Source organism: Carassius gibelio, chromosome A19 (genome assembly GCF_023724105.1).
Source record: "Carassius gibelio isolate Cgi1373 ecotype wild population from Czech Republic chromosome A19, carGib1.2-hapl.c, whole genome shotgun sequence".
Classification (NCBI taxonomy): Eukaryota; Metazoa; Chordata; class Actinopteri; order Cypriniformes; family Cyprinidae; genus Carassius; species Carassius gibelio.
The window spans coordinates 26,516,159-26,532,285 of NC_068389.1; the positions used below are offsets into that span (position 1 = coordinate 26,516,159).

General features: G+C 32.3%; 1 protein-coding gene across 7 annotated transcripts in view; it reads right to left on the reverse strand.

Moving 5' to 3' along the window:
- LOC127935318 (60S acidic ribosomal protein P1-like) overlaps nt 1–16,127 on the reverse strand; it is a 568,794-nt gene that overhangs the window by 381,127 nt on the left and 171,540 nt on the right. The window lies entirely within an intron of this gene.

Below are 16,127 nucleotides of genomic sequence, written 5' to 3' on the forward strand. Positions count from 1 at the left end.
CATAGATATTTAGAAATAGACAGCGATTATTAAGTGTAAACATAATCAAGAAAAATGTTTTTTCACCTTAGTCTTTTTCAGCTGACGTCACTCAGGCCGCACGAGCTGTTCATTAATGTTAATTAATATTCAAATGGCTATATAGCCTAGTCATTGTCTTAGGCAGCGATTCAAGTAATTCAACCTGAAATCTTCAAATCTTCAGCTGAATTCTCACAGTAATTGCAGTTATGCTTGCATTTTAAATAAAAACATTAAAATATTAAAATTTCAGGTAGTTGCAAAGGCATTATTTCTCGTTTTCATTTAGTTTAACTTGGACTAAAGTAACTCAAACTGGAATACACATTTATTAAATCTATATAAACATAATAAGAGTACTAATAAAAACTACAACAAAACCTAATGTACATAAAACTTTTACAAAACATTTAAATGGAAAACAGACAAATTAAGCTAATTCAAACTGTTGATGAAAACTATAATCTTGAAACTAAAATAACACTGCAGTGATCGCAGTAAATGTGATTTGTTGTGAAATTGCGCCCTCTATTGGAGAATACACATATGCGTCACTGTGTGCCCTGAAAGGATAGGCTTCCTTAAGATAAATAATATTAATAATAAAATAATTCACTAATTTACTACACAATAGGGGCAAGTTGTTCAAAAGTAATCTTATCGGATTAAAAAAAGAAGGTGAAAAAGTGGCCCAATCCAATTTTACAGGGAGGGAAAAAAAAGATGGATGATCCTAGATGGCAAAACATACGATTTCTGAAACCAGATAATTTTGACCCAGATTAAGCTTTTTGAACAACTATTTACAATGACATTTTTCAATGAAATGTTTTAGTGAAAGTCAATGGGCTCTTCTTTTTGTGATCCACATCACAGATTTGGAACGGCATTGATTTTGGGGTGGACTGTCCCTTTAAAATTAAAATATATTTATAGTTTGTATAAGCTTTTTGATCATGAGCCACTCTCATTGTGTCGTGGTGTTTCAGATGTGCTGATTTGCTCTTTTTCAGCCTCATATGAAGAGCTTGTGGATCAGATGAGTGTTGAATGAATGCAGGGCTGTTATTACTGAAGCCACGTTATCCTCAATGAGTGACTGTAAACTATCCTTTATTTTAATTAGAGCCTCATAAAACAAGCTTCCTGAGGTCAGGGCTCCATGATGAGCTCGGAGACACAGGGACAAACATTAACAAACACACTTAACTTCACGCCTAAACTGCATCCTGGAAGAGAGGAAATTATGCTTTATGAGCAGCTGCTAATTAGAGTTTATGAAGGCTTTATTTAGAATTACTGACAGTAAATATCCATAAACACGTGATGCCTATCTAACAAAGTACTGTGACAGTACCAGGGTATAGTGATAACAGTACAGTAGATATTGTATTATATATATGTGTGTGTGTGTGTGTGGGTGTGTATAATAAAGCTATATACATAGTAAAATATATAAATATAATAAAACTAATAACTAATAAACTACCATAAATAATAATGCAATTAAGTAGATTTCACTCCTACCTACCTTACTTTAGTACTATTACATAAGTAAAAGTATATACTCAAAAATTATATATATATATATATATATATATATATATATATATATAAATTTTTTAAACCAGTGTGATATATTTATATTTATATATATATATATATATATATATATATATATATATATATATATATATATATATATATATATATTACATAAAAGTCCAAGAATACTATATTACCCATTAAAAAAATAAAATAAAATAAAAAATAAAGATAAAAAAAATCATTACTTTATGTATATCGCAATTTAAAGACTATTAAGATTACAAATACATACCTACATTTTTTTTTTAAATCAGTGTGATCTAAATATAATTATATTAAATAATCAAAATATTTATAGTATACAATAATAAATAACAAAATCATTTTATAACTTTAAAACATATATAACACTAAAGACTATTAGGAGTCCATATGTATTCCGACTGTAACTATTAAAAAAAAACAGATGATATGATATCACTGCTTTTATAATACATTACCCTGGTTTAAATCCTGAACTAACGTGCTACATTAAATGTCCTTCTGTAATGTTCACACTGGTGTTTCTAGTTAAAACTACCTTTTACATTTTCAGTGGCAGTGCTGACTGCTGGGCCGCTAGATTTCCATTGTAAATGTATTAATGCAAATACTTTTTCTGATCTTTTTTAACAAATGTCGAGAATGTGAATCAAGCTTCACATGTAAATGAAGCCTGAATCTTGCTTTAACCCAGAAGTGTGTGGAGCTGGAGTCTCACCTGACGTGTGAGAGTTAAGGGGTCCTCGGAGGAGCTCTGATGAATCACCGGGAATAGTCTGCCTCTCAGGGCCATTTTAAGACTCGGAGAATCTTTATTAACTTTTGCGGATGTCTTAGCCTGGTAATGGAGAAATCAATTATTCATCTTTTTTTCATAATTTTAATTAGTCAGATCTGATAGATGAACATTTAATTTTTTCATTCCTTTTTTTTTTTTTTTTTTTTTTTGTGAAGACAAAGCACGGTCCTGTTAGACTGTACTGGTGAAACACCCATGTAAACAGCAAAATTAGAACACAATAATTTAAAAAGCAGAAAGAAAGAAAACAAACGATCAGTACCATATCTAAAAATAGAAACATAATATCTAATAACAGAAAAATAAAAAAGAGGGCATTATGTAGAATAACAAAAGTTAAAATCAGATCCAAACATTTTCTTCAGAACATTTTTGAAGAGATAAATGTTATGAATTCAATTTTCACACGCGGTCTCTATTACTTAAGCGTAACGGTCAAGTTGGATCACGTGTGTTTTAATAACCAATCAGATCACAGTCTTGACATCACGGATAACATAGGAATGAGAGTAACGTAAAATGTATCCCTGTCGCAAAAAGTCAGTCACTTCTCTTATAAAACAGCATTTTGTTCGGTGGAAACTCTAAAAATAGTCCAATACAAAAGTATTGTTTACAGTAAAGCATGTAGAATATTAGCCAATAGGCTGTCAATTGATTAAATAAGAAGCTGTTTGCTCTAAAAAGCTGTTTATTCAGCGAAGTGAAGCCTCTCCTTCAGTGACATCCATTCAAAAAAAAGGTATCTATTTACTGGGCTAATTTGTTTTTGGTTGCACATGCGCACCTTTGTTTATGAGGTTTCTAATCGTTCTACTTCCAGTAACCCGTTAACTGAACTCATTATTTCGATAGCCAACTGTTTTCATTGTGTGATTCTAGAGGTGAACACAGTCAAACATTCACACACGCAGCGCGAGAGATTCCTCTGACGCACATGCACCACAAACACGCGCTTGTTTCTGTAATTATCTGCATTTGCTTGATCATTGATCTCTGAAACCCTCCTCTAGAGTCACGAACACACTCTCAGAAGAGGTTCACGTGTGTTTCCTGACAGTCATTATAAACACACAGCCTCTTTATATTTAATTTCCCCCCTATACATCCCAGCTTTCCAATTAGGAGACTTCCAAGGATGAATTATGCTCACCATGGCGACCGAGTCAGCATGAATTCCCTTTGATATCAGCCTGTCCCACAGGGTTTATCACCGTGTGCTAAAATTAGCTCTTTCTGACCATTTCACACTCCCTGTCTCTCTCTCTCTCTCTCACACACACACACACACCTCCCATCTTCAGTTCCCTTTCCGTGTTCATCTAGTTTATTCTAGCGACCTTAAGATGGTCAGGAGTGGGAATGCATTCTTGGAACGCTGGTTCACAAACCCTCATTAAATATTTACTTTGTTCGTTTATTTAACCTTCATATGTGCACTATGTGCGCACGTTCCTTTAACAAATTAGACTAGTTTGCTGCCTAGTTATTGATTTCTGAGTGGTTGTGATCAAAGTGAAGCATTGCACTCGATGTGGCCATTATATCCTATTTATATATATATATATATATATATATATATATATATATATAAAATTACATTAAACTGAAAAGTTTCTTTGGCATAAAGTTATTTTATTTTATTTTTTCTTTGTAATATATTTATTTCAAGTAACTTGTGTTTAGTAAATAATTTTAACTATATTTTATTTAACTTTATATAACTTTATTTCATTTTGAAGTGGCAAAAACAAAATTTCTTGTTTCCTTTAGTTTAATAAGATTTTCTAAAATAACTAGAAATCTATTTAAAAAATATAATAAAAATTACAAAAACACAGCAAAATGACTACAGCTTTAAACAAAATTAAATCAAAGACGGAAAATACAAAAGTATTACAAAAAAAATAAATTTTTTTATATTAATCAAAAATATGTATAACAATAAAACAACAAATACATTTCATTTTGTAGCTGCAAAAACAACATTTCTCGTTTCCTTTAGTTGAATTAGATTTTCTAAAATAACTAAACATCTATTTAAAAATAATAATAATAAAAATGACAAAAACACACCAAAATGACTACAAATAAACTAAATTAAATTAAATACAGAAAACACAAAAGTATTACAAAAAAAATCTATTTTTTATATTAATTAAAATTATTTGTAACAATAAAACAACAAATACATTTAATAATAATAATATAAAAATATATAATAGTACCTCAATAATACTATTATAACAGCTGCTCAGTAACAAAACACATTTCATCACCAAAATGCCAGAGCCAAAATAATGATGCAGAGCAAACACACCAGAAACAGCATCACAGTCACTATAGCAGCATTCCCCCTCAGGACTCGCTCCATCTCAGGTGACTCAATCACAAGTAGAGGTCACTGGGGTTCAGATGTTAGCATGCAGCTAAGGTTTACATAATCCATTCAGTTCTCTTCCTAACAGGTGCTAGTTTATTTTTAGCAGAAGCACAGGCAGATACATGGTGATGTTTGTTTCTCTTGTTGTAGCCTCTCACACGTAGAGGACTGCAGAGGGTTAATGGATCGATCAGTTGACCAGCTCCTCCTCATCCTTGACCTTTGTTAAGTGGCTAAAGCTGTGTCTTGTTAGCGGCTGCGGATGGAGTGCTATTGACCACTGGGTCGTAAAGCCCCTTATAAACTGAGAGGTTTGTTAACATGAACCAATTACTCTGACATATTAATCCAGATCAAACCGAACCCACAGCCTGATCTCACCGAGCTCTGAGAGACAAAACAGCATCCATCCATCTGTATCATTCTATCCACTCATCCATCCATCTGTATCATTCTATCCATCCATCCATCCATCTGTATCATTCTATCCATCCATCCACTCATCCATCCATCTGTATCATTCTATCCATCCATCAATCCATCTATCCATCTGTATCGTTCTATCCATCCACTCATCCATCCATCTGTATCGTTCTATCCATCCATCCATCCACTCATCCATCCATCTGTATCATTCTATCCATCCATCCACTCATCCATCCATCTGTATCATTCTATCCATCCATCCACTCATCCATCCATCTGTATCGTTCTATCCATCCATCCACTCATCCATCCATCTGTATCGTTCTATCTAACCATCCATTAATTCCATCCATCTGTAGCGTTCTATCCATCCATCCACTCATCCATCCATCTGTATCATTCTATACATCCATCCATCCACTCATCCATCCATATGTATCATTCTATACATCCATCCATCCATCCACTCATCCATCCATCTGTATCGTTCTATCCATCCACTCATCCATCCATCTGTATCATTCTATACATCCATCCATCCATCCACTCATCCATCCATCTGTATCGTTCTATCCATGCATCCACTCATCCATCCATCTGTAGCGTTCTATCCATCCATCCACTCATCCATCCATCTTTATCATTCTATCTATCTAACCATCCATTAATTCCATCCATCTGTATCGTTCTATCCATCCATCCACTCATCCATCCATCTGGTATCGTTCTATCTATCTATCTATCTATCTATCTATCTATCTATCTATCTATCTATCTATCTATCTATCTATCTATCTATATCTATCTATCTATCTATCTATCTATCTATCTATCTATCCATTAATTCCATCTATCTGTATCATTAGATCCATCCATCCATCATTCTATCTATCGTTCCTTCATTCTAAACCATCTACACCTGTTAATTTCCTGTGGTTTAACATTCATTTTGGCCATATACTCTATGTAGTATTTTAATTAATATGTTCTTTTGGACACTAATGCATAATTAGGAAAGAATTAGTGAAACACTGTTTAATGCACGTTTACTGTATAACCCACTGCAGGACGCATGTCAAACACTCTACTCTACTCTACTCTACTCTACGTATCTGCTAGTTCAGCACTTTCTTAAGACAGTAAGAATCTTACTGGGAGGGAAATGTTCACCTTTTCCATCTTGACCTTTCTGAAGTCCAGAGCGTGCTGAGATGACCTCTTCCCGCTCCAGAATATTAATGACAGGTTCTCTGACTTATGTACAGACGTCTACAGCCTTTAGTTTTAAAGTGTTTTAAGTTTAAATGACTTGTTGTGGTTGGTCCAGACACTGAATGTGTGGTCAGAAAAGGTTCTGCTGAGAGATGATATTAGCAGTTCAAGGTTTCTGCACAGAACTGCTGCTGTAAGTAGCTTCATGAATTATGTTGCTATATGACTGTAAAAGAAGAAGAAGAAGAAATAAAGCACTGAAGGTTGGTCCTGAAAGGTTGTTTTGATCTTGCTGTTGTTGTGGACTGATGCTTTGTGTTTTGCAGGTATGAATCTGATGGAGTTTGACCTGAAGCAATGTCACGCTGCATTTGCCTTCATCTACAGTGAATCACAATACAGACAAGTGCGTGCAGTTATTTGTTTGAGATTTTAATTACTGCTGTTTGCTAAGTCAAGCATCATGATAATGAATGCTCATTCTGCTGATCTGAACCTGACCCATACAACAAAAACAAATCATTTCCAATACATTTTAGCCGATTATATTTTAACCTTACCCACACAGCTAAAAATGTTTATATATATATATATATATATATATATATATACACACATATATATATATATACAAAAAATATAGTTCATATGTGTAAAAAAATATGTATATATTATGTAAAAATATTTCCATATATTTATAAATTATATATTTATTTAGTTTATTTATAGTATATTTAAATTTATTCTTAATGTATTGTTGTGATCGGTTTACTTATATTTCCTTTTTTACCATTAATAAATATGTTTTCAATCTAAATATATTTATAAATAGCTATTATATTTTAACCTTGCCCACACAGCTTTATTTTCAAATATACTAAAAATTGGCAAAAATATATTTATTAATATATTAATATTTTTTGTTAACTCTGCTTGTATTTCCTTTTTTATTTTATTTTTTTACTATTATTAAATATATATATTTCAATGTATATATATTTATATAGAGAGAGTGGTAATAGGTTATAATATATATATATATATATATATATATATATATATATATATATATATATATATATACACACACACACACACACACACACACACACACACACACACATATATATATATATATATATATATATATATATATATATATACACACATATATATATACACGTATATATATATATTAAATAAGTGTATTTATATTCCTTTTTTCTGACCATTGTTATCATATTTTTTAATGTAAATGAAATTTAAAATGTAAGTTTTAAAATAGACATTTAGCATTCAATCAAAATCTATTTTAAGACTGTAAATGTATTTTCTTTGCTTAATTTCCCCTAATTTTCTGTTATATTTCTAATTTTCCAGTATATGTATTTTATGTATTTTGCATTTTACATTTAATTTATTTAAATATTTACATTTAATTTATTTAATTTAAAGTTATTTTCTTAATTTGTGTTGTTTACAATATATATATATATATATGTGTGTGTGTGTGTGTGTGTGTGTGTGTATTAAATATATATTTACATAAATATATATTATATATTCACATAGCAATCAAACAGCACTGCCATAAAAACACTAGCATCATACAAAAACCACTTACATTTTCTTTAGGTAAAAACACTAAATGCTGATATTAATGCTCTTCTATGGTAAATGGCTTGTGTTTTTCCTCATTTAGTCACGTTGGATAAAAATGTCTGTTGAATTATTAAATGTGAATGTGTTACTCCATCATATGACTCCTGTAGACGTATTGGTAATTTTCCATGAAATATAATCATCACGTCCCTATCCACACAACTCAAACAAATGCGATGATGAGTGTGATACCGCGGGGCACAATTAAACACTGGCACGATGAGCAAGAGGAAATCTATTAGTGACAGAGGCTTCTCTCACTGTAATGAGATCAGAAACATCCCAAACCTGCGTGTCTCGCTCGTCTCATTTAACACTATTATTCCTTCACATTTGCGTATTGTGTTTTAATATATTTGAGGTCTGAGTAATTGAATGTTCAAAGAAAGGCAGGGGATCACCTTTCTGCCAGAACAGAATAGAAATACTCATTTCATTTGAAAGCAGAAGCCACATCCATCCTGGTGCCCCACGAAGTCTGAATTTTTTATATGTTTTATGAATGTGAAAACTGGGGACGGACGTCAGCGGCTGTAATGAAGCACACATGAACGTTTCCATATGTGGATCTGCTCTCCTGAATCACAGGAATGAGATTCACTGGAGGTTCAAATACTGTCTTCTTCATCATTCAATATGGAGAGAAAACTGAGAAACATTGCATTTCTATAATAAACATCGAACTGTTTGTTTGATAGCGTAGATGACTGATTTAACTTAAACTAAAACCATAAAAAGTAATGGAAATAAAATAAAAATATAACTGCAAGCTGTGATTATTGGGGTTCAAGCGCTTTAAGGCATTTTAATACGAAAAAAAAAAAAGTATTATGTATGATTTAGCAAGCCTGTATCTCTGAATCAATGTTTAAAAATAGCATTTTTGGCAATTGCTCATAATTTTAATTCACCATAGAAATATGTTAGTTCTTATATCGAGGTCTTACATATGCATATCAAAATACTGTGACCCTGGAGCACATGAGCAGTCTGAAGTCCATTTGAGGTATATTTGCAGCAATAGCCAGAAAAACACTGTATCGGTCAAATTTATAGATTTTTCTTTCATGCCAAAAATCATTAGGATTTTAAGTAAAGATAATGTTCCATGAAGATATTTTGTAAATTTCCTACCGTAAATATATTAAAACTTCTTTTTTGATGAGTAATATGCATTGCTAAGAACTTCATGTGGACAACTTTAAAGATGATTTTCTCAAAGAAATTTTTAAATTTTTTTGCAACCGCAGATTCCAGATTTTCAAATAGTTGTTTCTCTACCAAATATCATCCTATCTTAACAAAACATACATCAATGGAAAAGTGATATATTCAGCTTTCATATGATGCATAAATCACATTTTTTGAAAAAAATGACCCTTATTACTGGTTTTGTGCTCTGGGTCACAGATATAGCAGTTTTAGGTAAAGTGGCTCCGCCCCTTTCAAACGTTTTGGCATCCAATAAGATGCCAACTCAAGTTCTTGATTCATGTAGAAAATAGTTCTGCACTGGTTTGATTTCGATCAGGCAGAAAACCTTGGACTAGTTCATAAAAGTAGGTTTTTTTAAAAATCGACGAAATTTGGCGATCGAATCCGTCACGTGTATTTTGAGTCTATTTCAAGCGCTTTAGGAATTATGAGTGATTTGTATTTTTGATCACTGTAGCGCCCCCATCAGGGTGATTTGGGCAAGCCTAGGTGACGTTACACTACCATCCTTCGAAGTTTCAGGTCACTAATCCTTATGGTTTGGTCTGGCCGATCATGTAGATGTCAGAATGGTGATTTTTGACAATTTTAACAATTACAGTAGGGTTTCAGTATCTATTTTTATATGAATTTTTTTCTACTGACAAGTTCAACTTTAAAGCCTGCGTGAAATGAAAATTTTGTGACATTTAGTTCATATGCGCTAACTTTGTGGTCATTGAAATGCTATGTAGTGCCAAAAAAACTTTTAGTATTTACAAGTCTTTCTTGGAAATTTGTTGTGTAATAAAATTCTTTCTAGATTAAGTTTGTTGCTCCGTACGCCCGAGCAAGAACAAGCAACTGCAGGATATAGTGTTATTGGCTAACATAAGTGAGATGGGTCTCTTGAGCTTCAAAAGAGCAGTAATATTTGACCTCTTCTGCTCCTCAGAGGAACAGTGACAGATGATGCTCTTCCTGCAGAGACCGTGAGTTTTTTCAGTCTTTTATCAAGACTAGTCGAGAACCATCTGTCAAACCTCAACGGATCAGAACAAACTCACATTCACAATCTCACATGCAGCATCTTTGGATTTAATGATCAGTATTCAGGCCTAAATTAAGATGTTTGTGAATTGCTTACAAATTTTCCATCTATTTGGATTGCACATTTTTAACATAAGCAAACTAATAAACTCAATGTGATGCATATTTGTCATTTGTATATAAATTAAACGGGTTTTTGCAATAGTACTAATAAACTAAATGTGTTTTAAATTCACGACAATCAGGTCTATGTGTTTATTATCAATTAAATTAATTTGGTTTTAATTTTAACTAATTAAATAATGCTTGTTCCACAGCTAGTCATATTTAAACCATGTTCATTCATTTGAACTGTATAAATTTAAATGTTGCAAATTGAATAAATGCATTTTGTAGACATGATTATTTAAAATGAAAATGAAAAAATAAATCAATAATATGATCTGATTCATAATGTATGACTGACAAATAGGCATTACACACTGTAAGAAAAAATACACCATATCTACTCAATAAAAATGAGGCAACAGATTACAAGCAATATTATTAATTAAATTTCACAAGGTTTAGTATTGAGTAAATATTAATTAAATGAGACCCTTAATAGTTATTCATTTAATATGAGTAGATTTGAATAGAAAACAGCACAGAATTAAGTATAACCTAAACAAAAATATTGAGTTGTTTTGAAAAAGATAAACTCCCTAATGTGTAAATAGTACTAATAAAAATTTATTAGATTCTACATATCATAATTGAGTAATCATCATCTACATGAATCTGCACATTGATTTGAATTTAATCAATGCAATTAATTAAATCTAAATATTCCTTTCTTATGAATAATATGGCCCAGAAAGTACAGAACTTAAATACTCAAATAAGAATTTTATTAACAATTCACTTTTGTGCTTTAGACACATTATAGCAAATCATTGTACACTGCAACCACAGTCTCATTTCAAGCCAGAAGTTGGATCTTGCATTTCAAACCAGACATTTGAAAAGGACAGAATGGTGACTTTAAACTATTTTGTAAAAACAAAAATAAATGACATACAGAATAGTGATGTGTCTATAAACCTGTTTCCATGCTTTCTCACCTCACATCCCACTAAATTGGGTCAATAATGATCTTAAAGGAAAATCCTCCAGAGGTGCATGTACCAAAAAAAGCAGAAAAGTGTAATTTGTACAGAGTAATAAACATTTCGTACTTTGAACTAAAAATCTAACTGACATTTGTGGGATAAGAGTCCAAATCAGTACAAACATAACACTTTCAGATGTGTAATTCCCAAGCTCTGTAGAAGCTAAACATTGTGTATCAAATCATGTACACTGCAACTACAGTCTCTTTTTTCAAGCCAGAAGTTTGCTCAAGCATTTCAAACTTTTTCAGAACTTCGAAAAGGACAAAATGCTGACTTCAACTTAAAAAAAAGGAGCAATAAAGATCTTAACGAAAAAATACTCCATAATGGCATGTGCCAAAACATAAATAATAAAAGTGCAAATTGTACTGAGTAAAATACATTTGTACTTTGAATTTACAACAATTGAAATGTACGACATTTTTGGGACAAAACAGTGCCAACTTACAAACATAGCACTTTCAAATGTGCAATTCCCAAGCTCTGTAGAAAATGAACATTGTGTAGCACAAAAGTCTGCACTGCAATACAGTCCCATTTCAAGCCTGAAGTTTGCTCTTGAGGGACTGGACTTTGTTAGAAACTTTGAATCATCCAGTACCAAGAACACTCAAAGGTGTACACCAGTTCCTCAAAGGTGTATTTCAGTAGTCTGGGATAATCAAGATTCAGCGCGTAGGTCAAGCCAAGGAGGACAGAGCAAGCCCTTGCAATATCTCCAAGTCCTGTGATGACTTCCACGCCCTCTATGACGATCCCAATGTTCTTTGGGCAGTTGCTTGTAGAAGCTCCACGCTTTGGGGTCACAGTAATGGCCATTATGAGCTGTTCAAGTTCCTCCAAGTTCTCAGTGTCCTGCAACATGAAATTGTCATTGTCTTAGTATAAAACTGTCAGAAATATTTTGCAAGCATATCACATTACTAGAAAATACATTCATTGTTTTCATAGCTTATGAATCTAATTTATTAGATATTATTTTCTTGCAGGCCTTGGTGTCAAATTGTTCTTTGTTTTGTTTTCTTCTCTATTTTGATGTTTTTGTACAGTGTTCATGCAGGTTACAATAAGTCAAATTTTAGACCTTTTCAAGACATTTTAAGACCATAAAAGTAGTACATTTAAGACCTACACAAAAAAATTTCAGATCAAATAAATTCTGAAAAAAATCATCATTAATTTACAGATAAAGGTCACATTTCTAGATCAATCATCAAAATTGAGGAATTAAGTTAAATGTAAATTAAGTTCACCTACGTTGAATTCTTTGATAAGATGTCCCCCTTGTTCTCCAAGGTATTTTCTAAGATACCGAAGAACAATCTCTCTGGTCCTCTCAATCGAAGAGTGCTGGGGAGGAAGTCAATCACTAAAAACAAAAAAACAACAACAACAAGATGTTTCTGTAATTTAGAAAAGTAAACACATGACACCTATTCTGATCGTACTTTACATGCCTGCTTTACTTAATGTATAAAGCTTCGTCAGACCATAAGGCAGAGCTTCATAATGGCTTTAAAGTAGAAAATGTACTGTTTATGATTTCATGATAATCCATTAGCCCCTTCCACACATGCACTGCAAGCCTGAAATTATAAAGACGTCACCTGAAGGAGAATGTTCGAATTCACAGTGAGCAATTGGATGTATTAAAAAGGGTTAACCCTGTAAAAAAGGGTTTTCTTGGGAGTTTTTCCTCGGTCAGTGTGAGGGTCTAAGGGCAGAGGCTGTTGTCATGATGCTATGTAAAACCCTTTGAGACCAAATTTTTGTAAAATGGGCTATACATATAAAATAACCTTGCCTCTGATCAATTTGTAAAACAAAAAACAGCATCTTAAAGGGATGAGCTATTATTAGTTTTTCCTTTTCTAAAAAAGTACAGCAGCTCTGGAGGACAATTGTCTATCATTTAGTTTGATGTCCTTATTGATATAATTTGGAAATCTTATGGAACAAAGCTACTTACTGTACCTGCAGCATTTCCATTATGATCTCCAGTCTTCTTCCAAGTGCTCCATCTTTGGCAAAAAATGGCGTCAGTAGCTTGGGAGTGTGACAGTCTAACACAGACATAAATTTCGGTACCAGAAGTACAGTAGTTGTTCTTTGAAATTCTGCATTGATCTGAAACACAAAGGCGGCAAAGATATCACATCAGTTCTTAGCCTCTTAAACCTCTTTCATATAAATTGTCTAACATTCAATACTTTTTGCCACTGTCAGAGTACTGAAGTCCTCCTCCACAATATTTGCCAATTTAATCATTCTGGAATTGTAAATGAGGAAGAGTTAATTTAATTTTAAAGATTTTAATGACATTATGGAAATTATGTGGGAGAAAAAAAAACGTGTTAGACAAATTATTAATCAAAGTATGAATATATATATATATATATATATATTATATATATATATATATATATATATGTATATATATATATATATATATATATATATATATATATATATATATATATATATATATTTTTTTTTTTTTTTTTTTTTTTTTTTTTTTTTTTTGTGTACGCTTTAGCTGTAAAATTATAGAGTTTGTGCCAATGTAAGATTACCACATTAAAATTAATAGATTTATGCATGAAAATAAATAAAATTGTGGCTCTTAAACGTAACACTGTTAATAGACTGACTTCACGTGGATTTAGCTAAGTTAACTTACAAAACAGTGAAACAAAGAGAGAAGTTACGTTACCTGCCTCGGGAACGGGAAGACGAGCTCCACACACGAGAAGTAAAGCCAACGGAACTGCGTCAAGTGCCGTCTGAAATATAAGATCCTCATCCAGCGAAAACCCCAAATATTGCGCTTTATGGAACCTTAAAATTAAACGCGATGTACTTATTTACGCAATTTCATAAAAAAAACATACTGAGGATATGATATTAACACACAAAAGACCTAGGAACCATGATAGAGAAAAAGGTAACCCACATCCTTCAAAATAAAAGTTTGACTTCGATACATAAGAATTCTTCCAAAATGTATGATGCTGTGTCAATATTATAGCGCAACAACATCACATAGCCTTCCAACAGAAGCCAACTTTGTGTTGCTGCTGAGTCTCTTTTTCTGTGATAACTCATTTTATATTGTAATATACTACTACATGCGTTTTTCTTACTAGCCCAGTGATAACAAAATACGTTTTCTTACCCAAGTCAACAAGTCAAATTTTGCAAGATGAGCAGTGTGGAAGAAAACGAACATTCACTGTCTGTAGCCTACTCTCTTCAAATGCCTTGTAGGCCTGCTGCATTTTTTAAATAAAAAGGCTCACTTCGACAGGAAGTGCTTTTCAATTAAAATTAGCCCGATTACATTAATTTGAATTCACTCAATATTATCTCCATTTGGGATTAGATAAATATAATGCTTAGATTTTATTTAACTACAATGGGTATATTTTATTCCAACCATTTTTATTTGAAATTTAATTAAATATTTGCCTCAAAATCAAAAACACAATTATATTGAATACATTTTAATCAAAAACGTTAATTCAAATCTACATGACCACAGAATCATTTCTTACAGTGCATTAAGTGTATTAGTTTATGTTAAAACTCTGTAATCTAAATTGTTTGTGCCGTTCAAATACCTAAATTATACATTTATGTAAATATTTTAAGCATATAATTGCATATATTTTTATTTTATATTATTTTATTTTATTTTAGTAATAAGTCAATAAGTCATTTAAGGTAAAGAATAAATTAATGCATAATTATAAAACTGATAGTTTCGGTCCTTGATTCTGATTGGTTGAGCTGTGTTCGATGTTGCTGTAAATTTAAGCAATAAGCCCCGTGAAGTCGTGGTTTAAATTCAATGCACACAGACTAAAGTTGTTTAAGTCTTCAGTTCTTTTTAATTGTGATGATTTTCCTATAGCACCTCAGCAGTGCCACAAACTGATCTCCTCCATGCCATGCCAAATTGAGGCAGTAATTAAAGCAAAAGGAGCGCCTACCAAGTATTTAATACATGTACAGTAAATGAACATACCTTCCAGAAGGCCAACAGTTCACTAAACCTTTTTTTTTTTTTTTCTTATGAAATATTCTAATTTGTTGAGAGTGAATTGGTGGGTTTTGTTAAATGTGAGCCAAAATCATCACATAAAACCAAAGACTTAACCCTCTGGAGTCTAAGGGTATTTTTGGGGCCTGGACGGTTTTGAAGTTTTTGCTACTACAGTCTGTGTGCATTGAATTTATTTAATACACAAGTTTCACAATTTGAGTTGAATTAATGAAATGAACTTTTCCACGACATTCAAATTTATTGAGATGCACCTGTAAGTCATGTTAAATCAAACCCATATGTTGTTTCAGGATAAGTGGAGAAGAATGGATGGACGGAGCTCTTAGCTGTATTGGATTTAGGTGTCTTCACTGAGATGAATTGTCTCACCTGAGGGGGGTTTGTTCTTCACTAATGTGTGTTACAGCAGCACAAACTGCCTCTGGTCTCAGCAGCATCTGTGGAGAGTGTGTTCGCTGTAGACGCTTGTATAATGAGGTTACAGCCTATGAGCTCAAGGCAGGAGAGTGGTCTTATCTCTTCGGCTGATGCATGATGGGAAGTTTCTCATTGACACTGCACTATTAGGAT